Here is a 27,507-nt window from a genome sequence, read left to right on the forward strand (position 1 = left end):
GTTTGATGTCAGGAGTCATTCTTCATTACTCTGCTACCTTATTTACTAACACAAGGTCTCTCAATCAAACCCAGAACTCACTGATAAGGCTAGTCTCCCTAGCTAACTCTCTCCATGTCTCTTTTCTGAAGTAAGGGTGGTCTGCCATGCCCACTCAGCATTTACACAGGTTTGGGAACCTGAACTTTGGTCCTCATGCTTGTATAGGCAGCACTTTAACTACTGAGCCATCTCCACAGCCCACATTTTCAAAGAACATTGAATGACTTAGAAAGATGTTCATATTATAATATATTAAAAAGAAAACTAAACTATACTAAGTATGATAAATGGATGCACAGTCAATATATTTGCATGAGAGATTACAACTAGACATATTGAATTATTGTGTTTATTGTAGGCTTGTAGAATACACAAAAATAGTTCATATTTTTCTCATTACAACAATATTTTCCTAGATTTTTTATGATTTATATTTATAAATCAGTAAAAGGAAATAAAACAGAAAAAAGGTCAACACCTATACTAAAATCAAATGTAAAAATCAGTTTGTATCTTCCAAATTGAGCACGAAGATAGAGAAAGGTTAATTATGTCAAGCCATTCTTCCCTATTGTTGGGTATTGTCTCTTACAAAATATTTCAGATTAAATCTCTACCTTTCACCTGGCTGTACGTAAGTCTGACTAAATTCCACTGGTTTCTTTGAGTGGACTGTCCCAGAAGTCACCTTGACATGAAAATCCTGACCACTAATTTGAAAGAGTCAAAGCTTTGACTAATTTTTTTGCCTTTTTATTTTTTGAACAAATAATAAATATTCTTTTTATTGATTATACAAAATAGTTTTAACTTGTGGATGAGAATGAAGATTTTCAACTCAAAGGACCAGCAAATATCTTCAACAAAATTATAGAAGAAAACTTCCCAAATCTAAAGAAAGAGATGCCCATGAACATACAAGAAGCCTACAGAACCCCAAATAGACTGGACCAGAAAAGAAATTCCTCCCAACACATAATAATCAGAACAACAAATGTACTAAATAAAGATAGAATACTAAAAGCAGTAAGGGAAAAAGGTCAAGTAACATATAAAGACAAGCCTATCAGAATTACACCAGATTTTTCACCAGAGACTATGAAAGCCAGAAGAGCCTGGACAGATGTTATACAGACACTAAGAGAACACAAATTCCAGCCCAGGCTACTATACCCAGCCAAACTCTCAATTAACATAGATGGAGAAACCAAAGTATTCCAAGACAAAACCAAATTCTCACATTATCTTTCCACGAATCCAGCCCTTCAAAGGATAATAACAGAAAAAAAAAACAGTACAAGGATGGAAACCACGCCCTAGAAAAAGCAAGAAGATAATCCTTCAACAAACCTAAAAGAAGACAGGCACAAGAACAGAATGCCAACTTTAACAACAAAAATAACGGGAAGCAACAATTACTTTTCCTTAATATCTCTGAATATCAATGGACTCAACTCCCCAATAAAAAGATATAGACTAACAAACTGGCTACACAAACAAGACCCAACATTTTGCTGCCTACAGGAAGCTCATCTCAGGGAAAAAAGACAGACACTACCTCAGAGTAAAAGGCTGGAAAACAATTTTCCAAGCAAATGGTGTGAAGAAACAAGCTGGAGTAGCCATTCTAATATCTAACAAAATCGACTTCCAACCCAAAGTAATTAAAAAAGACAAGGAGGGGCACTTCATACTCATCAAAGGTAAAATCTCCCAAGAGGAACTATCAATTCTGAATATCTATGCTCCAAATACAAGGGCAGCCACATTCATTAAAGAAACTTTAGTAAAGCTCAAAGCACACATTGCACCTCACACAATAATAGTGGGAGACTTCAACACACCACTTTCACCAATGGACAGATCATGGAAACAGAAACTAAACAGGGACACAGTGAAACTAACAGAAGTGATGAAACAAATGGACTTAACAGATATCTACAGAACATTTTATCCTAAAACAAAAGGATATACCTTCTTCTCAGCACCTCATGGTACCTTCTCCAAAATTGACCACATAATTGGTCACAAAACAAGCCTCAACATATACAAAAATATTGAAATAGTCCAATGCATCCTATCAGATCACCATGGACTAAGGCTGATCTTCAATAACAAAATAAATAATAGAAAGCCAACATTCACGTGGAAACTGAACAACACTCTTCTCAAAATGTGTCTTTTAAAATAAACTTACTGAGAAAAGGCTTTATTCTCAGGTTCTCTAGCACACTCAGGATCTTGGGATCAGGGGTGAGTAGGACAAACATCTGTTCCAACACCACCGGGAGTAACTGAGGCCAGCAAGATCCAGAGATGAAGGAACCTGAGACCAGTGGCTCAGGTTCCTTCTGGTCTGCACCAGTTTACCTTGAGCACAAACTCAGCAGCCAGTCTCATAGCATTCAGAGGAGGCTCAAATCCCAGGCACTCTAACCTTTACAGTGTACTTCCATTTTATTTCTCTATTGGACTTTGACCTCTGCAGATAAGTCTCTATCTAATCTGCTCTCAACTCTTTTCATTGCTTGGCTCACAGGAGCAATTTTTATCTACATGCGTTTATTATAACCAAGCTGTAGCCTATAAATGACTTACATAAAGAAAATATAATGAAGAAAGGCAATTTTAGTAAAGCAAAACCAAGCAAATTTTAAATAGACATACTTAAGATCAGAAAAGGGTATTTTAAGCTGATTGTGGTGGCTTGTTTTTATAATCCTAACACTTGGGTTGGCGAGGCAAGAGGACTATCTTGAGTTTGAGGCTGGCCTTGGCAACCTGATCTATACCTATAACCAAGACTCTATCTCAAAATCAAATAAGACAAAACAAAACCAAAGCACGAACTAAACAAAAAAAAATCCAATATATATAGTTCACAGATGTTAAAAACTGTTAATAAGAGAATATGCTTTTTTCTAAAAAGAGTATTAAGTATGATTCTGACAATAGAGAATTCTCAGGTAACAGATTCCTTTCTTTGAGAATTTCATGAGTTCTCTAAATCACGTTGAAAGTTAATTAAGGGAATGGAAAATGTTTTCTATCAGTATCTGGGTGACAGATTTTAAAACCATGTTTGTTTCTTCAACTTGCCTGTATCTTCACACTCTGAGTTCTTGGAAGACAGTGAACACAACTTTCTTGCTCATTCTCCTATGCCCCACACAATACTATATAGAGATACATGACTTTTGTACACTTAAAAATAACAGTAAGTGACTTCATCTTGATTTCCAGCTAAAGTTAGTGGAAGCCAACTGTAAGCCACAAAAGCACAAAAACCAAGGAAAGTCTCAGCGGTGGTGTCTGACCAGTGATTATGTTATAAAGAGAAAAATGGGACCTTGACTTTTAGGCTTACATTTGGTGTGTGCATTTAGGTGGGTGCTGGAATGTTTACAGGTTGATGCTGCTGATCTTCCTCTGTGCCCTTCCCCCAGCCTTGAGCAGGCTACACAGACCTTAATTGTTTGCCACAGTTGGTCTTCAGCTAACCTAGCTAACCGAGGTGGAGGTCTTCCACCTTGCAGCACCTGCAATTTCCTACAGGAGCAGATTGCCTGCTGAGCTTCCTTTGCAACATAATCCAGCTGAAACAAAGGATGGGTCTGCGGGTTTTCCCTATATAAAAGCAGAGCTGAAAATTAAACTTTGAGCCTTGATCAGAAAAGTTTGTCTTGGCTTCATCCTTCTCTCGCCCACCTGTCCTTTTTCATTTCCAGCCTCCATTTCAGGTAACCCAGTTCATCCATGGCTGCTGGACAGCTACATTCCTCCATCATTTTCTACCTTAGCCTTTGAGACAGGGTCTCTCAGTGAACCTGAACTTAACTGAATAGACCAGACTGGCTAGCCAGTAAGCCTTGGGGATCTGTCTGTCTCTATCTTCCCAGCCCTGTAATTACAAGTCTGTGTGACCAAGTTCGGCTGCTTTATGTGAATGTTAGGGTTTGAACTTGGGACCTCATGTTTCCACGGCAAGCATTGTACTGACTGAACCATCTCTCAAATGTCCCTAGATTGATGTTTATCAACGTATTGAACCTAGACTACACCACTAGTATCTCTTTGAGCCAGTTTAATTTTGAAAGTTTTCTGTGAATCACAGATTCAACTGCATAGCTGTGTATTAAAAGATACTCCCTACAAAATCTTCCCACATCTTTTAATTTGAAGATGAGATTGAAAAGGCTTGAAATTTGTTACTCTGTTTAGCCGATTTAGAATTTAATAAAGAATCAGTGCCAGCTACATGGTTTTAGGTAGTCAGGCTGAGGCAGTTTGATGCAAAATTAGTAATAATAATAATAATAATAAAAACCAGCATAGTTATAGAGAAAAACATCTAAGAGACACAGCGGGGAGCCTTAAAGACCCTGCCAGCCTTCTTCTAGCCCGGGATCTCTTTATCTGGGAGCTTGTCTGCTTCTTAACTGGACAATTATTAGACAAACATCATGGAATGCGAGAGACTTGAAACTAGACTTGGATCTGTAGATACTAGTGCTGAGCTATAACTGTGATTGATAACTAATAGGCACTCAATAAGCAAAGAGCTGATATTTAGGCTTATATTTACTATCTTTCAGTTCCATTGCAATGGCATGTATTTTAGGCATATGCTCTTTAGTATTATGTTGTCTTTGCAGGCCTATTATCAGCCATTGCTAGTCTTAAGATAGTAGGAGGTCTTGCTATAATTTATAGCAGATACCTTGACTCCTAAGTCCATAGCATCTAAGAAGACAACACGATGAATCCAGGATTTCCAGACACTAAACAATTTTTACCTGAGTAAATTTCAACTTTCAACTCCATGGAACAGATGTTTGCTGAGGATCTCCCACGTCCAATGGATGATATTAGGGAAAATGAAATGAAAGTGATAATGTTACCAAAAGGAAGCCACAGAACCTATGGCACAGTGCTGGTACATGGCAAACAATGACGAAAAGTTAATTGATTGTTTGTATTAATAAGGCATTCATGAAATGCTGCAGTATGCTGACATCAGGAAGGAGGTTCAGGGCAGATTCCCTGTTGGGTGTGCCTGGACAACAATCACAGACATGAGAGGCAGCAAGAAGGCTTCCAGGAGGGGGAGGGGGAGGGGGAGGGGGAGGGGGAGGGGGAGGGGGAGGGGAGGGGGAGGGGGAGGGGGAGGGGGAGGGGGAGGGGGAGGGGGAGAACCTGGCATGATCTTAAAAAGGCATACTGGGATCTGCAAGCAGCCTGCAAGACCTCAAGCATGAACTGCATGCCTGGTTCATTATGAAAACCAATGACCCATGGGCATGGCCCAAAGATGAGCCCTGTGTTGGAATGGCAACCAAATAGGCAATGTAGGGCACGGACTGAGTGCTGGAGAGAAGAATGCAGGAGTGGCAAGTTAGGAAAAGACACTAACAGATTTGTCTTGTACCTCGGGGGCAACATTTCAGGGTACAACAAGCTTGGATGGGCTTTTTCCAGTAACATGGAAAAGTGTTAAAATTATTACCATATAAGACAAAAACTGCTAAGTCTTAAAAGCTGACTCAAACCGGCATTACTTGGTGATTAAATCATCTCTGAAACATGTTACTTAGTGTTGACAGAAGATAAGTCACTTAAAATGGCCAGAAAGTTCCTAGTAATTCAACTCTGAACTCAGGTTCAAAGTGACTTAACTCTGAACTGAAAACCCACTCATTAATATAGCATTAGATGAATGAGTGTATTTTTATAAAACTATATATTATAACCCCAGCTTTCTATATAGCGAGTTTCATTGCCTTTAAGAGCTTACTGAGCATCAAAACAGTTATTTACAATAATAATTTCAGGGGTTTCTCTGAAGAGCTTAATACACTCCTGCATACTTTAATTAACTCTCCTAATGTCCAGGGCAAGCAGGCAAGGGATGAAGGTGAGTCATGGAAAAGTACCCAAGAGTGGAAGACTGGACCACAGGATGTGCTTTGAGATGAAACCCTCTTATTATTGCTCCCATTTCAGCAATGAGGAAATGGAGTTCTTGTTCAGACAAGGGTGAGGAGCTACAGTCCATTTTCACTAAAGGCAAGCACACTGCTGCAGGCTCTGGAAGCGTCCCCTGTGGGACCTTCAAAAATAGGATCCCAAGCATGACCCCTGAGGCTTGTCTTTTGAGAGTCGACCAACACTTATTAACAAAGACCTAAAATGTGTGCCAAAGAGAATATACATCAGTTTGCCCTTGGAAAAGAAACACGGAACAAGAATCTCATCATGTGGTACACAACCTATCAGCTTTGATTGATTGCTTCTGGTAGGTGTCTTAAGTACCCCTCCCCCCCCCCTTTTTTTTCAGTACAACAAAAAACCAGACAGAAAGGATTTACAGGAATGGAGATTCATTTTGACTCCTGATTTCAGAGGAATCACTCCATGTTTCCTGGTCCTGTGCACTTAGGTAGATCGTCATGGCAGAATATATAGCAGAGACCATTCTTCTCACATTGCATTGAAGGAGCGGGAACATGAATAAAGCAGGGCACATTGTAACTTCTTGCCAGTGGGATCCACTTCCTACATTTTACCACTACCCATTAATACCATTATTAATGGTCCAACAAGGGACTCACTATGTCAAAGTCCTTCAGCTGTATCATCACCCAAAAGGCTCATGCAGACACTCCTACCAGTAGGCTCTACCCATCACTAAAACAATCTTCAATCCAGTAAACTTGTCAACCAAGACTACGCAGCACAGGTAGCTTATATGACTTCATCTGTCTAGAGAAGTTCTTATTCTCTCCTCGTGTTAACTTCAGCTCCTGGGAGATGACTGTGTATTCCTTGGTACCAAGGATTGTATTAGGGGTAGGGTTAGTTTTTGTTGCAAATGCAGTACAGATTGTAGGGCTAGACATTGGAAAGACTATGGCATGGTTTGGCTATGGTTTAAACATATCCTTCTAAAGTTCATGAATTGGGAACCTGGCCCTCATTATGCCAAAGTGAGAAGCAGCATAGCCTTAAAGAGAAGGAGCCTAGGGAACATAACTGGCTCACTGTGGGGAGTTCTCTTAGAATCTCTTAGTTGGCATATGATGGATGTGCCAATGAGTAAACCTGGAGCCTTCCTAGTCTCTTTGGCTTTCACTCTCACTAGGAAGCTTTCCAAGTTTCAATGATATCATGATAGCACACATGATAATGTAACAGTCATGGGGATCCACATCCAAACCACGCAGATTTGGGGTCATGCTATTGAATCTCCAAAACTGCAAGCTATGTAGATTTATTTTCTGTGCAAATCACCCACTTTCATGTACTTTGCTGTAGCAACAGAAAAATGGTGTATTGCAGACTAGAAAACTGAACAAGTCCTTCCTATTACTTCTTCCTCTGCTATGCTGGTGCCAACTTTAATTCAGGCTTGAAGAGACACGTGTGTGCAATTGTCATATATAATCTTGTACAAACCAACTTAGCTTCTTATGAAGAAAATTAAGGACCCTAACTGCTTTATCAGACCAATGACATTCACTCAATCCAATGCTCCCTGTAATGTTCCAAGAGAAAACTGTGAGCTATTTCCCATAAACATAAAGGATACTAAGTCTCTTAGAAAGGTTTGTTTATGGGGTAGAGATGGCCTAGCGGATAAGAATGCTTACATGTTCCTCATGAAAACCAGAGTTTGGTTCCCAGCATGCAAGCTTAGTGGCTTACAAACACCTGAAACTCCAGTCAGGGTATCTAGCACCCTCTTCTGTTCCCCTAGGCACTGCATGAATGGAGTACACGAGTGCATATGCGTACACACACACATATGTACACAAGGCATACACCCAGACACATACACATATACACATGTGCACACACACAGAAACACACACAGACGCATGCACACACATGGCATACACACATTCATATACACACAGAGGCACATGTGTGGGCACACACACAAGACATACCCACAGAGATAAACACAAACACATACACACATACACAGACACATGCACACAAGACATATACATAGACTCACATACCTATATACACAGAGACACACCTACACACGCATGCACACCCACACACATCTTGAAAGGTTTGTTTAGCACAATATTTTATCTTGTGCATTTTTATTCATGCTTCCTAAGATGTTGTAGACTCATATATTTATTTATTCTTATTACTGAACATAATTATTTAGCTATATTCTTAAACAATTGCTAAAGAGAAAGTTCCATTAGTTATAGCTTATAATACGCTTTATCAAAATCATCAAAATACCTAAGGACTATAATTTTAATCTCTTTTTTGGATTTGATTTATGTCTGTAACTTTAAGAATTTTACTATGTTTCTTGAATAAAAAAAAAGTTATTTTAAGTCAAATCACAAATCCACTGCCAAAACATGTCAGATGCTGAAATGCCATCCAAGCAAAGTATGGTTTTGAATTTAGATCAATGATTTCAAAGTAACAAAAATATTGGATATTTTTTATTATGTATTAAAAAAATCTGTGTTTACAGTGATGGTGTCTAAGTTTCAATCAACCTTAAATGTTATGTGCTCAAGAGTTTTTAAGCTGAAAGGGACTACGAGGGTATTTCAATCCCATGTCTTTTTTTTTTGCATATATGAAAACTGGACCCTTGCTCTTTCAAAGATCCAGTAATCTAAACCAGAACCAAGTCTCTCAGCCTCTCAGCCTCATAATCTTTTTTATTAAGCCATAGGAACATCTGCTATGACTGTCACAACGAGTTTCCATGGTCTTTTTTAATATGGAAGTGCTACTCCAAAGAAAATATCATTTATTGTTGTAGAAACACTGCTACAACAATCAAATCCCAACCACACTGCTCTTGGGGTGCCATGAAGCAGCCACTGGATAGCCATGTTAGCCTTTTCTTAATTATAAAAACAGGGATTTTAGTAATTTAGACTCACCTACTTAATTTGGTTGTTGCAAGAAGCAATAATAAAAATAACCCTAAAGCATACTGCATAGCTAAATGCAAACTAAATGCTTAACACAAAAGCCCATCTCAACTATATTTAAACCAAGAAGCAATAACCAGTTGGAGTCATAATTAGGAATGAGTAGCATGAAGCGTCTCTATGTCCTTAGAACCTCAGAATGCGCTAACATAACTGCACAGCGGAGAGGCTCTGGAGTTCCTCGGTTTTCCTGATTCTCTGTATTCCTGGTTTGTGTTTACCTAAGCCATGTAACAAGTATGGGTTGAGACCAAGTTAGAAGTCAGTGCCTCCTCTCAGACACCATGGCCAGGCAGGAGGCAGTGTTAAGTCAATACCTTTGGCAGATTTAAGTAAGTACCTTTGTTGTTGCTGATGCACCCTGAAGAATCTGCCTTGGATTTCTCCTGCAACAGAGCAGAAGCTCCGTCAAAAATCATTTGCTAATAGTAAAATATGGCTTCCCAGGTGACATGCAAAATTGTCTAGCTTGAGCTGACCTTTAAAAAAACAAACAAACAAGAACCTATTGACTGGATTCTCTTGGATAAGAAATAGACTTCATAACAGGGAAGGGTGGAAAGGAATAAATAATTATATTATAAAAGTATTACAATTGCAAATTTTTGAAGAAAGGTGAGGATATTGGGCATAGAAAACATGGCCATGCAGGAATGCCTGGATAAAATGCATGCCTAGCATGCCAAAGTACCTGGGCTCCATCTCCAGCAGCAGGGTGTGTGAGAGTCATCTGGGGGTGGGGGTGGGGTGAGATTTGTCAGTCATTGCTGGGAACTTAACTCAGTGGGACAGCACTTGTTTAGGAAGTGCAAGGTCAGTCCTCAGCTCCAGAAAAGCAGGAGACCAATTTCCCAGCTAAGCTCACACTGTAGCACTGAGCTACAATCTCGGGCCTCATTTATTTAAAATAACATATTTTATTCTATGTGCACTGGTGTTTCACCTGCATGTTTGTTTGTGTGAAGGTGTTGGGTCTTGGAGTTACAGACAGTTGTGAGCTGCCATGAGGGTGCTGGGAATTGAATTGAACCTGGGAAGTATAGTCAGTACTCTTAACACCTCTTAACCTTGGAGCCATCTGTCCAGCCTCAGGATGGGATTATTTTTTAAAGCAATTAAAAAAAGAAAAAAAAAAAGGACAAAAAAGGGGGAAAAAAGTCTCTTTCTCCTTTGTTCTTACCTCTTTCAAACATGGATTGTTTTGGGTCTAGGGATCACCTACCTAGCATGCATGAGATCTTGGGTTCAACCCCCAGGATCACAAAATAATAAGTATAAAGAAACAAACATGGGTTGGTGTTGCGTTTCACATACAGATGCACATATGTAATTTTCTGTTAAAAAAAACCAGATTGCTTCACTCTCTTCTACTTGGCAACATAAAGTATGATGTCTACAGGAGAAATGAAACAAGGGAGTTGGGAATGTGAATGGCTGGGGGTGACCCCAGGGCGGCTGGAGTCAGTACCTTGGATTGGATGCTTGGTTTCAGTTCTTGATGATGCTTTCTGAGAGAAGCCACTCCATGCAGTTAGTACTGAGAGGTACAGCTGAGAACGGCTCCTAAACATTTTTAAGCTTACGCTCAATATGCCTTTTTTTTTTTAAAGCCCACAGTTTTCCTTTCTGAATTGTATGTCTCCATCTCAAATTTAAACAAGCATTGCTCTCAGTGTTTAATTACAATTTAATGGAAATGGTACTTGCATTCCAATTAGCTTTTAGTTTTCACATCACGAATGTGCATCCAAGTTATTGTGTCATTATAATCTCATGTTATAATGGCTTCATAATGCAAGTCCCTGCAGGGTTGAATTAGTAGTTTCCTATGGTAATCGCCCATCACTATAATATCATAATCACATAAGCACAGTCCCCGCATGCTCTGCGGCAATCATTCTGACATTGTAAGAGCAGTTTAATAGTATTACCATAGATCCTCTAGAGAAATCATCTCACCGTCACTGCATCGCCACACAAGATTAATTACGATGGAGCCAAGTCACTGTGATATAAGAGCTTGAAAAGGAAAGAGTGTCACTCAGCATCATGGTGTCTACCTTCTTCAAAGGACAGTGCATTCCACAATAAGGCCATCAGACAACCCTTGACTATTTGTCATTTCCTAAGACACTAAGGTTTGGGTTTGTTTGTCAGGACTCAAGCAACAGTAGCAAGCTGGATCAGTACTTTTCTGGCAGACGAAGTAAACATAGACAGGGTTCCTCTCTACAAGGAGTTTGCAATCAGGTTTGCAATGAATGCTTTCATGACAAAGGATGTACTCTGAAGTGACTGGCTGAGACTCACTGAAGAACTCATTGCTGTTGTTTGTAGTGTTGATGGAGCCCAAGCCCTTCGGCATGCTAGGCAACTGCTCCATCACTAAAGTACATTCCCCAACTAGAAGAAATGGCTAATAACTAGGAAAAGAGTTGAGTGTAGTGAGTACAAGCATCATGGCAGGAAATGGAGTGCTTGTTATGAGCACCTGGATGGTCTTTTTGTATTCACTAATTCTAGGAAGAGAAAAGAACTCCAGCAGAATACATAACCCAGGGTATCTAAGGAGTGTTGTGGGCATACCCCCACATTTAACAGTATGTAAGGGGGCTTGAGACCTTGAAGAGTGGGGCTTTTGTTGGAATGCCTGGATCAGGACAATCCTATGAAGGAACTACTGACGGCCGAGCTTAGAGGAGTAGGTTAGTTTCTAAGAGGATTCGTTGTTTAAAAGAGGTGAGCTAGGGCTGGAGAGGTGACTCAGTGGTGAATATGTACTGCTCTTACCAAGGGCCTAGGTTTGGTTCTCCACAGAAGCTCATAATTGACAGTAACTCCTATTTCCTGCTACTGTATTCAACACTCTGGGCTGCACACATATGCAGTGAGAATTTTGGTTTCTTAAAAAAAATCACACAATAATATGTTCTATATTATATTTTATATTATATTTTTAATAGTATTACATTTCCTTTTTTATCCCAGGTGTTGGAAAATAAGGCTGCTTCAGATAGTCTGCAGTACCTGACTATGATTTGCCTCGTGCTCTAGCAGAGGCATGGTTCTACCACCTGTATATAGTTTGTGTGATGTTTAGCATTCATGGGACTTTTTCTAGGGTATATCAGTGCTATGGCTCCAGAGACAGTGTGTATTGATTGTTGGTTGCTGTTGGTAGTGGATTGGTTAAGTAATCATGCACAAAGAAGAAAGAAGAAAAAATTAGATATTCTGGCTGCGAAGATCAAACTTGCCTCAAGGAACTTGATGCTCCTAATCAGCTGGAGTATTCTAATGATAGTGCCACCCCCTTCCTCCTCTATCATTTTTATCACCTATATAGTGTTAGGGGGTTAAAAGAGTAGAAAAAGGGGTAGAGAAGGGTGGAAGAATGAACACACAAAGGAGCCAAAGATAGTAATACACGAACACATTGAATGAATGAATGAATGAATGAAGTAAACTAAATTCTACCTTATTCTTTACTTTTATTTTATACACATACAGAGACAGACAGACAGACAGACAGACACACACACACACACACACACACACACACACACACACACACCTGGCTACAGCCAGGATGAGTTCCCTCTTCAGATGGTGTAACAGTGCTATTTGGGTTTTCTAGTGACCAGTATCACAGGCCAAATAAACTCTTTAATCTTTTCCTCCTCTAGTGTTTTCCATGCAGGGAATGGAAATGGCACTGTTCTGGATTGTTAGGGGAAGAAGAAACAGCTTTGCGCATGTAGCATCCGATCAAATACCAGGAAAAATAAAGTATCATGGAGAAAAATGCTGCCCATCCCCCCAGAAGTCTCCTTGGTTTCCATAGTTGATACCACTGTGTAAAATGACTGTCATAGTGTCAATGACAAATGGCACACATGGCAGGGACTGGCAGAATATTGTGTTCATTGGAGGGGCCTCTAATCTCCTAGTATTCTCGGGGGATCCCACAGGAGAATTGCAAACAGATTCTCATAAGTCATGAAGAATCTTCCCTGCTCAATGCTGAAGTGAGAACAACGTCACTGCAGCACTTAGCACCATGCCTGGCCCAAAGCAGGCATTCTATAAATGTTTATGGATGGATGAATAAATTAACTTGACTGGAAAGGATGTGCTGGGTTTCAGAGCCACTGTAGGTCTGAAAACACAGGGAACAGAGTTGAGATCTGTATTCTCTGATGACATTAACAGTAGAGGAGCTACCAACTGTCAGTGCCTCAGATTACTGCTTGTCTTCTTGGTCATGGAACAGTGTAGCATTCTGACCGACAGTGGTGTCTAATCTTCCCTTTCTGGGACTGTGGACACCCGGAAGACCTCAAAATTACTCCAAGGCTCGACTTTGCAAAAAGAAGCAATAACACTTTTTTAATTGGAACACAGAAAGGATAAAGATATATTCTCTAAGTACTCAAAGCTACTTTTACCAACAAGCTGTGGAGCAATATAAACCGATTACATAAACAGAATTAGCTGTCCTTCCTTTGAAGTTATTTTTAACTTTATAGGTAAAGTCTTTACAGCCCTTACCACCCCAGGCTGCTTTGGGCCTTGTTTAGGCTTCCTATGAAATTAAATTTCATTTCCTGGCTTATTCTTTCCAGTAAATTTATCTCATGAATTTTCCATGATGTACTGGTATAAAATGTGCCTTTATTACATTTGGTTATCAGTTTTTATAATTTGCTCTACTACTAGATATAACTGAAAGTTTAAAAAAATCAATAAGTTGGGGGACTAGTAAGATGGCTCAGTGAGTCAGGGTCCTTGCCACCAAGCTTTAGGACATGAGTTCAAATCCCAGGATCTGCATGGTAAGACAGAAATGACTACTGAAGCAGCTCTCTGATATCCACTGCAAGTCATGTCATGCTCACACACAGAGATATAGATACATAATAAATAAATAACTGTAATTTTTCAAATCATGTTTAAAACCATGTATACTTGATATAAGAAGAGAAATCTATTTGTTATACATATCTTGCCATTTAGAAAAGTATTCGATTTTGTCCTCTCAGGAATTCTGAAAGCAATGGAAATAATTCTTGATTTATTAGGTGAATTCCCCCATCCAAAAAGTTATAGTATATAGCACATATTAAATGATGAGAGAGAGAGAGAGAGAGTCAGAGATAGAGACAGAGAGATGGAGAGACAGAGGGAGAGAGAGAATGAGATAAGATTGGGAGAGAGAGACACACACACAGAGACAGAGAGCAAGGCATAGAGTGAGAAGAGACAGAGACAGAGAGTATATATGTAGTAGGCAACTATATATCTTCTCTACAAGAAATATGAAGCCTACTGATGCCTTTCCCTAAAATTCTTCTTTTATAGTATGTAAATCACACATTACTACTAACAGATGAATGAAATCAAGTGACTTTACAACCCAGAAGTTCCAGGCTGTTAAGTATCTGTTACCGTTTACACTGCTCATAAGAATAAAGCAGAAGTAAGGTTCACATAATGACAGCTCCATTAGCCCTCAACTAAGACATTCCAGGGAAGCACGTCAACACTATCATTTCCTAGGTACTGTGAAAGTGATCCGCGGCCTACCTACGTACGTGTGCGTGGACGCATCGCTTAACAGCAATTTCTGGTCATTATAGTAGAAACACAGAAACTATTCTGAAGGTTTAGCTTCAAACAACAAATAAATGTTTTATTATTAAGTGGACAGTGATGTATAGTTTTAAAAAGCCAATACAATACAATCATCCACTTGGGTTTTGTTAATGTTTTATGAATGTTTGATATTTTTCTCATTGCTGTTTTGAATTGACATTAGGTGATACATGGGCATTTTAAAATGGTTTATTCGAGTATTTATTTCATTCTATTCCAGGAAAATATATAATAAGTGCAATTGTGTGGCAATTTCATATATATTAAGGTAAAGCCATAGTTAAATAGTGTATTGGCTGACAAACAATATATAGAAATAATAGTCTCTTGAAGGTGATAGGACAATGAACCCAGTTTCATTGGAATGGGTAAAACTTGCATTGTTTGTGAAAATTCAGACTGACAACATGTCTACAGCATTTTATAAGGTTCATTTTCAAGCCTGTTACAGAAATAACTACTAACACTGCTCCCAACTCATCAGAAATATAATCTTGACTTCTATCTAGGCAGAGAAAGCTATTATCCAATTTCAACTCTCAGACCTGTTTATTGATCCTATAATTGTGGACATTATTTTAAATGATGTTTGTTTAAAGACATAAATATGATATATGATTTAACGAATATGGATTAAGGCATTATTGTCAGACACAATAGAGTTACTTATTAAGCTTTGTAATATTTATAGACTAAAACTCCCAAGTTTTGTCCATCATTCTCTGTACAGAAACTACATACAAGAATTTGTTATAGTGTCTGAGGGTGAGCGTGTAACACTGTGGTAGGCATAATCCTGGTCTTGATCTCCAGCATCAAAAATAAAATCAAAGACAAAAAAATCAAGCAAAATATAAAAATGCTGTGAAACTATGGAATTGAAAGTAGTAAATAATATAAACTTATTTTGGATAGGGTGATACAAACAAAAATGTAATAAAATGGAAACATTCTTACACACACACACACACACCGTACAATGCCATTATATTGTATTTTCAATAACATATTGCAAAATTCCATTTTTTTAACCATACTATAGAAAAGAGAAGTAGTAGCACAGGCTCCTAAAGATCCTCACTGTAACAAAATTGAAGATTTTCTTACATATGGCACAAGTCTAATGGTTAAGTGAAATTTAATAGAAGAGAAATCTACAGATCCTTCAAGAAAAGTAATTTAAGCCTGGAACTGTAACTTTGAACTGTTTTCCTCTGTCTGCCCCATAGAAAGAGGGAAAAGATCCTGCTGAGGAGAATGAAGGGTGACTAAGCCAGCCGAGTGACACTGCAATACTGAGCACAAGAGCTGTCCCTTCTGCCTCATCAGTAGCATAACAAAGTCTCTGTAATGCCAGTAGTTGAAGTAGAAGATCCTCCATTACTAAGGAACTGAGTTGCTATAAGATATTTAGTTGAGAGGAGAAAGAGGACTAGCCTTGAAAATGTGCTTGACTGAGTGCTAATAAATCAAGTTCAAAGCAGCATAGAAATCAATGGAAGCCTACATCAGGCATGAGAAACAGGAGACCGAAGCGGACTGGGCCTCAGAAAAATCGCCCTTCTGAAGAACACACTCTTGCCTAATGTCAACCTCTAAGACTGCTCTTCCTACAGCAGAGAGTAGTTTCTAGACACTGCCCTGGGCAGAAAGCTCAATGGTTGGGATGGTGGTGAATGAACAGGCTGCTAAGTCAAAGACTGAATTCAAGAAACCACATCCCAAGACTCTGAAAAGATGGCAGAAGAGTACTGAGTTGTGGAAGTCATGGACATCACATTTAGCTATGAAAGGCATTATCAGAGCCTCCTTACATAAGGGTTCCAGCAGTGCTTTCTAGGTGGGGCAGCTGTTAGTGTGTACTGGTTACACACTCTTCATTGTTGTGACCTGACCAGAAGCAATGAAAAAAGGGAAGAAACATGGCTCATGGTTTGAGAGTGCATATAGTGGAGAAAGCATGCCAGGAGAATCGGGAGGCAGCTGGTGACATCATGTCACAATCAGGAAGCAGAGAGCGATGAATGCTGGTGCTCAGCTTACTTTCTCCTTTCTCTCTCTCTCTCTCTCTCTCTCTCTCTCTCTCTCTCTCTCTCTCTCTCTCTCTCTCTCTCTCTCTCTCTCTCTCTCTCTTAGATATTTTCTTCATTTACATTTCAAATGCTATCCCGAAAGTTCCCTATACCTTCCCTCCACCCTGCTCCCCTATCCACCCACTCCCACTTCTTGGCCCTGGTGTTCCCCTGTACTGGGGCATATAAAGTTTGCAAGACCAATGGGCCTCTCTTTCCAGTGATGGCCGACTAGGCCATCTTCTGCTACATATGCAGCTAGAGACATGAGCTCTGGGGGTACTGGTTAGTTCATATGTTGTTCCACCTATAGGGTTGCAGATCCCTTTAGCTCCTTGGGTGCTTTCTCTAGCTGCTCCACTGGGGGCCCTGTGTTCTATCCTATAGATGAGTATGAGCATCCACTTCTGTGTTTGCCTTTACCTCTTTTTATTCAGTCTGTGACCCCAGGCCAGGAGATGGTGCTGCCCACGTTCAGGGTGAGTCTTCTGCACTTAAGCTTCTTCAGAAATTCCCTCAGAGAAAAGATGCTTGAATGCCTGCATATTAGGTGATCCCAGGTTCAATACGGTTAAAAATGAAAATTGACAAAGAGATCTGCAACCCTGTAGGTGCAACAACATTATGAACTAACCAGTACCCCGGAGCTCTTGTCTCTAGCTGCATATGTATCAAAAGATGGCTTAGTCGGCCATCACTAGAAAGAGAGGCCCATTGGACATGCAAACTTTATATGCCCCAGTACAGGGGAACGCCAGGGCCAAAAAGTGGAAGTGGGTGGGTAGGGGAGGGGGGGTGAGTATGGGGGACTTTTGGGATAGCACTGGAAATGTAATTGAGGAAAATACATAATAAAAAATATTAAAAGAAATGAAAATTGACAATCACAAAACTAAAGACAATTCTTAATTATGTAAGAATTATTTGACTTATGCATGTAAACTTCATCTCATTCAGGCTCGTAAGTATCATATCTTGTATCACTGAGGGCTACACATATCATCCCTTTCCTTTTCCCTCCTTTTGTTTTCTGTTTATTTACTTAGGCCCAAACTAGCCTAGAATTTACTCTGTGCCCAAGAGAACATTTGATTTAGAGAAAATACTTGGATAAAAAAATGCTTGCAAATTACTAAAAAATAAAATAAAATAAAATAAAGAACCGTTGCTAAGGCATAAAGTTGACTATATATATATTTTGACTGTCTAATAAATTCTGCCTAATCCACTGAGTGATACTGTTTCATTTTTATCTAATTACTTCAATGTTAAGTCACAAGCATAAAGTTTCCTTTCAAATAACATTCAAGAGAAGTTCATGAATAAAGTACACTCCAGAGATTTGCATTCGTCACTTAGCAGCTTGCATTACCATAGTACACTGGAATTACCCTGTCCCCCAGTATTCACACATTTGAATTTCTGACCTGCAGTGCCTCAGAACAAGAGTACTTGTTGAAAGGGTCTTACAGAGGAACTTTGCTGAACAATGTTGCCAAGGTAGCACTAACCCAACGGGACTAGGTTTTTTTCATAAGAAGATATCAGAACACAGACATGCAGAGGGGGAGGGGGCAGTGCACAGACACAGGAAGAAGTCTGCCAGCCAAAGAGAATGGCCCCAGGAGAAGACAATCCAGCTGAGTGGAGCTTGAACTTCCAATCTCTTGATTGTGAGAAAATCCATTTCTGTTTTTTAAGGCACCCAGTTTCTGGTATTTTGTTATGGTAGAGTGAACAAACAAATGTAGTCCAATACTGGGGGCCATCTAATCTAAACTATAGAAAAGCCCTTTAGCTACTGCTGGAGGTTTAGAGTTCTATAAATGGAGTGGTGATGTTGTAGGAAAGGCAGGCCAGACTGTGTCATTCAATGGAACACAATGTGACAGATTTTGATGGCTTCAGGTGGGAGTTGAAGGCATGGCCTCAGACAAAATAAACCAGGAAGCTAATTAGAAAGTTAAACAGCTATCACATAATGTAAGTATCAGTGGTATGATGGGAACTGGCCAGAACTGGGGTGAGGACTATAGGCTATTAGAGACAAGACTATTTAACTTCCCAGATGTGTAAGCTACTAAAAAAAAAGGAGATGCTAGCAGTGTGATGGGGTGAGTGAGAAATAGATTTGAGAGTTCAGGAAAATACTTAGAGTGTTTAAAGATCAGTACATATATAGTTGATATACAGAGTTAATAGTAAGCAACATCAGGATAGAAATTTTAGTTGATTCTCAATAATATTGAAGATTTTGTGGAGGCATGGTTTAAATACACAAAAGAGCATTAAATTAACAACAATATTTACCAATATTCTGTTCAAAATGCTTTTCAAACACTAAATAATTACCCAATTAAGCCACTGTAGGATAAACTGTTACTACTGCAGATTTAGTGAAAAAGATTAATAATTATTATTTTAACAGTTTCTGTGAGTAGGACAGTGTTTACTGTATAGAACTGAGCACACCTCACACCATCTTAATGAGGAGGGAGCAGAAGAAACAAAAGGCTGATTATCTACATGAACTCAGTAAAATAAATAAATAAATAAAATAAAGAATTGCTTAAGAACCAAGAGCCATGGCCTGTAACAGAGAATTTAATATGCAAAGCTGAGATCAAAGTTGGCAGAAGGCTGTTTATGAATATTGTCAATACTGGACATCACAGACTGACAATAGAGAATCTTTGGTCATTCCCTGAACAACATAATTCATCACAACAGTGCTCCGGGCACTCACGTCCAAGCAGTTTATCACTATCACATCACTCGTTTGAATACAAGAAGGGGGAGTGTTGATTTTTGACCCTAGGGAGGATGGATTTATAGCTGGCAACCCTCAGAATGCAGCCAGGCTCTGCCCAAAGCAAACTGTTCTTGCTTTACTTCTGTTTAAGTTCCAGTCAAAGAGAGCACAATGCCTACAGGATTCAAGGAGCAAAGCCCAGATCTGACACTCTCATATCCAAGTAAAGGTAGTCAGGAAATCATATTTTAAATGCCGTTTAAACTGCATGGGAAAAATAATATTAGTCAATGGTGAGTACACATGATTCATTTCAAATGTCCTTTGGTGACGAATCAGTTTTGGAAATGCATCCACTGGTAACTACATTTGGGAAGGACTTGCTCTTCACAATTCATCCATGATTATTCCTCCCTATTGGAAAATGTGGCAGCATGCTAAATAAATAATGTGTGTGTGTGTGTGTGTGTGTGTGTGCGTGAGTGTTCAAATAAAAATGGGAGCCTTGATTTCTACCCTTACTGGGTATTGAGTCTGTATGTATTCTTACTTCAACCTGGTTATGCTTGCAGAATATAACTAAGCACCTAAATGCTGTTCACTCTACCTTTGTTTACAATCATGAAGGTGACTAGGGCACTGTGGGATCCAGTGCACCCATTATTCTCCCAACACTGAAATGAACAACTGTCACAAGAAAAGTCTTCTACAGCACCTTCCATGAGGCTCTCTGGGAATCTGGTAAATTGAGTACAGAAATTCCTGGATACATGGGGCTCGGACCTCCTGCAGTCTTAAAGGCAAGGTTCTCTGGGTGAGGGTGCAGGAACACATTCTCCAATCCCAGAGGTCAAAGACAACAAAAGTGTATTTGCAAGCCACTTCATATATCTAATGCTATGTGACAGCACATGTTGTCAACTTGATAAGAACCTAGGACTGCTTAGAAGACAAGGCTCTTTTAAGGCACATTTGTGAGGAATTAGTTTGATTCGATTAGTTGTGGTCCATGCCTGTCTGGGATTATTTTGATGACCGCCTCCTAGAAGTGCTATCGTTTCTTTGGCTAAGATGCTGACTGAGCACCAGCATCCCTGATCTGTGTTCTGCATGCTGACCATAGCTGCAACGCAACCTGGGATCTTTCTGCCCTGCCTTCCTCACTGTGATATGAAGTATCCTAAACTCTGAGCCAAAAGGAGCCCAGCTTTCCTTCAGTTGCTTTTTCCAGGGTGCCTCAACAATAAAACTAAGCAATTCCAGAGAGTAACATGTGACTCAATGAATCTCTTTCATCTTAATCTTGCTCTGTGAGGGTGTTTCCAGAGAAGAGAAACTGATGGGCGAGACTGCCCTGAGTGCAGGCAAGCAGATTTTCACTGGCTAGGGTCGTAGACTGAATAAAAGGAAGAAAGGGGAAAACCAGTTGAGCAGCAACATTCATCTCTCTACTTCCTGACTGTGACCACAACATAACCAGCTATCACATGTTTCTATTGCCATGCCTTCTCTGTCTCGATGAACTGTACACTCAACTATGAGCCAGAAAAGAAAAAGGAAAGCCTCCTCCTGCAGCAGGATTTTCCCTGTCCAATTATATTAGGGCAGCAGGAGGCCTGTGATTGGACAGGGAAAAGGGACAGAGTTGCAGAGTCAGAGAGTGTCTTTGGAGAGAAAAGAAGGCCAAGGTAGAGGTGGATGTGAACCAGCATGGCTTTAATCAGCCACAGGTAGTTATGATATCATTAAGGTTAGAATAATTTGGATTGGTTCTGAAATTATTGTATTGGCATCTTGTAATTGAGAATTTATTGATACATAAATCTGATTGGTTAATTATACACTTTAAGAGTTAATTATAAGCTTTAAGAGTTTTCATTCTACCAGATAAATGGGTGTTGTGATGGCTGACTGTGGGGTCATTGTGTGGGGCTGGCGGCAACGGCTCAGGACCTCTGGTCCAGAGAGACTGCCAAGTTGAGATCACCCAGCTGGGGCAGAAAGTACCTCTACCTAGTGCTGGAACTTGTCGTGATTTTTTAATATTTCCTGCAAAATCCTTCTTTAACTTGCTTCATGTCTGGTATTTGGTCAAAGGGACAGGAAAAATGAAACCTACACACTACAGGTCTTACTATGAACCACATGTCTTCTATCTTTTCTCCTATTGGTCCAGCTTCTTAATCATTATTAGCCTGAATATCATGGTTTTTGAAGTGGCAAACTAAGACTAATCTTTGATTTTCCCCATTTTCTTTCGCAACCACACTCAACAGCAAGTTCAATGGAATCAAGATCTAAACCACTCAACAGATGCACTTATTCAGTAAATCCTTAAGAGCCTCATTTACTTATGCCACAACATCAGTCAGGAGAAAACAGCACTAAAGGCAACCTGCAAAAAAAAAAAAAGATGCAGCCTCTTTCCTAACTGTGCTGACACATACCTGAAATGCCAGCTCACAGAAAACACAAGGAGACTTGAGCCTTAGGCCAGCTTGGGCTACATAGTAAAGTATCAAACATCAGGGGCTACACAGAGAGATCCCATCTCTCTCATGCCTACTACAGTCCTCAAAACAAGACGTTCTTATATGAGGGAATAAATAAATAACAAGGTTATAAATGCAGTGTGCGGTGTGGGAGTTAGCAATACGGAGGGAAGGAGGTCATCAGGAAGACAATGAACGCTAAGTCACAAGAGGGCACAGTGGGGTTAAAGTAAACATGGCGATGCTCTAGCGATCATGTGACACTCCACCTCCACCACCACTGACATCACCAGAGCCACCCTCAGCTTCTGCTTTTTCTTCACTATACCCACCTTCATGTCACTCCTCTGTGCCATGATGAACACTGAAAGATACAGTCCTTTCCAAATGGCCCAAATCCCTACCTAACCTGCTCCCACTCGAATCTCCAAGTTCAGACGCTGAAACCTTCCAGAAGTTCCTAGAATCCGTCATATTTGTTCATGCTTCTCCTGCCCTAGTAGGTCCCAGCAAAAGGGATATCTCTAAGTCCTTCTGATCTTCCTACATCTGAATCTAAGTTGGTGAGACCATTCCATCACCAAACCTAAAGCACACACTCTGCTCTTACCCATCACAGCCCCTGACTTACAGGTTGTAGCTGTACACTAATTTAATCTGATATTAATACGTACATTTATTTGGTGGCTCCTTCACTCCCAAACAGAATATAAACTCAAGAGTCTGCTGCCTTTATTTCTCTTGCTCTCATTATAACCCCCAGGAGCATTCAGGCACAGAGTACATATTTATTGATTGAATAAAGTAACCCTTTCTGGCCACCTGGTAACTTCAACACCAGATGTGACCAAAACACCATTAACTAAAAGCAGTATCTTATTTTCATAAATCCATAGAGTATTAGGTTGAGTAACAACTTGGAGATCAATGACGTCTATGTGCCTAGGAAAGATAAGCAATGTGTACAGAGCTCTGTGACTACAGAGCTGGAACCACAGAGAGCCCTCATAGGTCCAAGTTCTTCAAATCAGCAGCCACTTCCTTTCTTTTTAAAATAAGATTATTTTATTCTTTTATTGTTGGGGTTGCACACCGGGCTTTGTGCATGCTAGGCCAGTACTGCACAGGGTCTTACTCTGTAGCCCAATCTGGCTTGGGGCTTGAAATTCTCCCTCCTTAGCCTCCTGAGTAGCTGGCATAGGTGTGCCAAGCCAGAAATGATTCTTATGTTGTATCCCAATTCATGATATATATGTTGGAGGGAGGACCTGTCAATAATATTCAAGGTAGAGATAGTCCAAGAGATAAGAGGACAGGCTTTGGAGTCAGAATAAACAAAACAAAACAAAACAAAAATCACTCCTTCTAACACCTTCCAGCTGTATTGCTTGAACATTCTGTATATGATTTTGCTCATCCATACTATGAAGCTATCTGGCAAAGCTGTGTAATTAATTAGACTTTAGAGCTTAGGTAAATTTCAAAAAATAAGTACTTGGACATCCCTAGGATTCAGGAACCAGGAACAGAAATAAAATCTGTTTCCTCTTTGACTCCAAAACTACATATTCTATGTTTTAGTTACTTTGATAATTGTAATGTAACATCCAGCCTCCATAAATAAAATCATAATTTCATAAAGACACACTAGCCGAATCTGGTGTTCAAATTATCTTTTTGAAAATTGTCATCTGACTGATTGACAGTCAGAAATAATCTGATCTTTTTCTTTTCCGTACGCACTACGATTCTTTCTCTCTTCCTCTCTCCCTCTCTCCTTGTCTCCTCTCTTCTTCCCTTTCCTTTTTCTTTTTTTGGAGGGACTTGATTATTTATAGAATGGCACCAGGCCTCAAGGATACTGTTGGACATCCATCCATCCCTTCTGTCTATGTAAACTAAAATGGAATGGTCCAAGTGGTTGTCTAGTCCCCGGGACCACTCTTATTCTTTCTTCGTCGCAACGAAAGCAGTATCCTTGAGTACAAAAAGTAAACGCTTGTTAGTCACTCCATGTCGGAGGAGGAGATTTGATGTCTGCTCTGGCAGGTATCACTATATCTAAGGCATCTTTACAGCCACCACTCAGATTCAGGGCGTATAAACTTTGCTCAGATATCGAAGGAGTCACATTTAAGTGTTGCAATACAGCTACAAGAAGGTAAACAATCCAGGAGAAAGTGGATTCTGCTGTTAAGGTTTGTTAAAGAAACCGGAGCAGGGAACAGACGCCTCCACCTTCCATTTCAGCCCATGAAGGGAGAGCTCGGCTGCTGCAACAGGTCCCTAGAGTTCAGCAGTCAGACAGAACCGAGCAAGTAAACCACGGGGACCTGCTCAGGGCCTCGAGCTTTCAAATCAGACTTTGGGAGACCTGAGGTTGGGGAAGATCAGCGCCCTTTGAGCCCAAGTCAGTTCTCCAAGGCCCGAGCTCCTGAAGCCAGGCCCTATGGTCTTTGCAACTCCGGGACCCCCAGAGAAAGGTCTGGGGCCTTTCCCAGGGTGCCGCTCCACGTGGCTGCTTGCAGGACAAGCCCTGAGTTCCAGGCCTAAATCCTCACCTTTCCTACCAGGTCCACAGCTACTTAACCAGCTCCGGGGCTTCCTTCCTCCCGCGCTGTGCGCCGCCTTCTCCCCTGGGAACTTGAGCTAGGTCCGCTTCCCCTCCCTTTCGGTTGTCTCTCTTCCACCCCCACCCCCACCCCCACCCCACCACCGCCTCACCCTGCCGCCGTCCCCTCCCTCCGATCCTCCCACTTTGCCTGTCCATTAGCTTTTTCCCCGCCCACTGACCCTAAGTCACTCCCACTCAGATTTAAAACCACTCCCTGCGAGCCCACGCCAGCTCTGAGACCCCGCCCATTAGGTTTCTGCTCCTACAAGGAGGTTTTTTAGGTCCAGGCTGAGCTCCCACCAGCTGGCGGCCCTATTCAGGAGCAAGCCTTAAGTTTGCAGCTAAACTGCTCTCAGAGGCTGAGTTAAGAGCCCACCCAGTCTACATCCTAATTACCCCATTTCTCTTTGGCTCAGCTGATGTGAAATCCCCAAGGAGAAAGTAAGCTACTGGATTTTTCCCAGGTCTCAATTTTCTGTAAACCAGCCTGGAAATACAGACTCCTTGAGTAATTTTTTTTTTTTTTTTCTGTGTCTTCCAAGTCAAGCACTGCCAATTTGATGTCATGCTGCGTTTTGTATCCCTATGATTAACACAGGGAATTCTGGTTTTCTCTTTTGTTGATTGTTTTGTTTTGTTTTTGTTTTGTTTTGTTTTGTTTTTTCCGTTTTCCTGAACCTGCTTGCTTCATTTAAAACTAGAGTGCTGTTCTAGAGCACCTGAAGCAGCCCTAGTACTTGGCATCACTGAACCAGGCTCAGTCAATATGCACTAAGTCTGCATGCAAATCATGGTCTTAGGAGCTGCTCTCACGATACAAAGTCTTACCTGTCTGCATTGAACTCCCATTTCATTTTAATCTGAAATCCGAGGAAGAGGAAGAACTTAGAGCAGTCATTTCTAAGGAAGACAGGTTTAGAGCTAAGAATCAATGGCTGATGAAGGCAGTTCTGTTACACTTGGAAACCAACCTATTTCTGCTTAATGTTTAAAAATAGAGTTTTATTTATTTAAAGGTTGTTACATTGTATTGTGTGTAGGTGAAAATGGTTTTCCTCGCAATTTCTTTCACTATATGGGTTCTGGGATGGAATTCAGATGGGCAAATCCCCCTTATCTGTGAAGCCAGTCTGCAGGCAATTTTTCTCTGATTACAGACAAGGAAACAGACTTAGAGAATGCTCTTCAAGTTCGAGGCCAGGACTAAACTCCAGTTTGGTTTATATCAACCATGGTACCATATCTTCTTAGGAAGCTTTGATCGGAAGGCAGAAAATACTTTTATTTAAGTCAGAAGGAAAGAAAGAAGAACAGTTACACAGTTCCCTTCTACTTCTTTCCTCGATTACTTCTCTTTTTAAGCAATGCTACAGTAGGAGAAGCCCTTGATAAGGGGGTTAGTAAGGGGCAGATATTGAGAAAAATTTAACTAGGTAAATCCTAGAATAAACATAGGGTCTCAAACTAAGAGAGGGGAGAGTAAATGTAGAAGTTAGGAAGAGCAGAATGCCCTCCCATGAGTAAGTCTTACTTATGCGTACTGGGAGACTTGACTATTGTTCCCATGAGTGGGGCTCACACTGGGATTATATAATGAATAGATGGGTCGAGGGAGGCTTCTGGAGTGATTTCAGTGCTGGCTACCACTGTTCATTGATCACACGGTAACCATGAAGCCATATAAAAGTGTGCCTGGCAATGGTTGTTACAGAGGCCTAAGAGTCCATTACTTATAATGTTCTGTATTTTAGCAGTCCACGCTGCCAGGGATGAAATTATGCACAAGGTTCATGTTAAAAACTGACTTCAGTTTTTTTTCCTTTACGGAAATGATAAAGTTCTCTACCGCCCACATTAAACCCATCGAGCAGCATTCAGATTTCACATGCGGACTCCTTCTTCTGTGGCATTTTACACCTTAAAAAGATCGCATTAAAGGAGCATGACCATAGGCTCTCATTATCAGTAAGGGAAACATGAAATTAATATGTAAACCATTTACTTATATTTAAACACTCCTCCCCTCAGTAAAGTGAGACCATAGACAACTGTGAAACACTCTAGCATGTTGGGTCTAACTGTATAGTGTTGTCTGGATGTATATTGTATGTTATTTGTATGCTGCTGCAAGTTGAATAACGAATGATGTCGAAGTTTAAAAATAAATTAAATAGTGGCTGGAGAGATGCTCATCTATTACTCTTATAGAGGAGCCCAGTTCAGTTTCCAGAACCCAGGCTGGGCAGCTCATAGCTTCATGCAACTCCAGTTCCAGAGGCTCCAACATCATTCTCTGACTTCCTTAGGCACCTTTACTGACACGTACAGACCCATACACAGACACATATGTGTAAGTAATAAGATATTTATTTACTGTGATTACATATAGAAGTATTTACATTATTTCCCCTGTCTTGTTCTCCCTACAACTTCTCCCATATACTCTCATTTCCTTCTCAAATACATGGCTTCTGAATTTTTAATGATTATTTTCATACCTCCACATACATTGTAAGTACAATCTGCTTAGTTTCACTCATATGTGTGTAGGGGTGACCACTTGGGTTGCATCAGTTTTTGGGGAGCTCTTTCCTGGAAAAGACTGGTTCTTCCTCTCTCAGCAGTCATTCATTTTCACACTTCATCTATGAGTAGGACCATGTGAGATTTCTCACACTCATGTGGGCATGTCACTTGGTATTGTCATTATTGGGCTTTGTTTAGGCAGCCACGCTGTTGACATTTTATGGGTGGGAGCAACTTCCCTGTCACATGTAGAATATGCTATGTCCCAGCAGATATCCTGAATCTGTTTAAAAATGTAAAATTAAAAAAAAAAAAAACTCCCTTTTGCTGACCTCAGAATCTATTAGCTTTGTATATAATGAAACAAGAATAA

At 40.2% G+C, this 27,507-nt stretch overlaps 1 protein-coding gene across 2 annotated transcripts in view; it reads right to left on the minus strand.

Moving 5' to 3' along the window:
• Pter (phosphotriesterase related) overlaps positions 1–24,676 on the minus strand; it is a 60,661-nt gene extending 35,985 nt beyond the window's left edge. For both annotated transcript variants that reach the window (XM_021156499.2, XM_029470377.2), the window contains exon 1: positions 24,556–24,676. The gene's annotated coding sequence lies outside the window, so the exon portion shown is untranslated. The remainder of the gene's footprint in view (positions 1–24,555) is intronic.
• Positions 24,677–27,507: the final 2,831 nt, after the last annotated feature.

Source organism: Mus caroli, unplaced genomic scaffold (assembly GCF_978045245.1).
Source record: "Mus caroli unplaced genomic scaffold, Mus_caroli_1 scaffold_2, whole genome shotgun sequence".
NCBI lineage: Eukaryota > Metazoa > Chordata > Mammalia > Rodentia > Muridae > Mus > Mus caroli.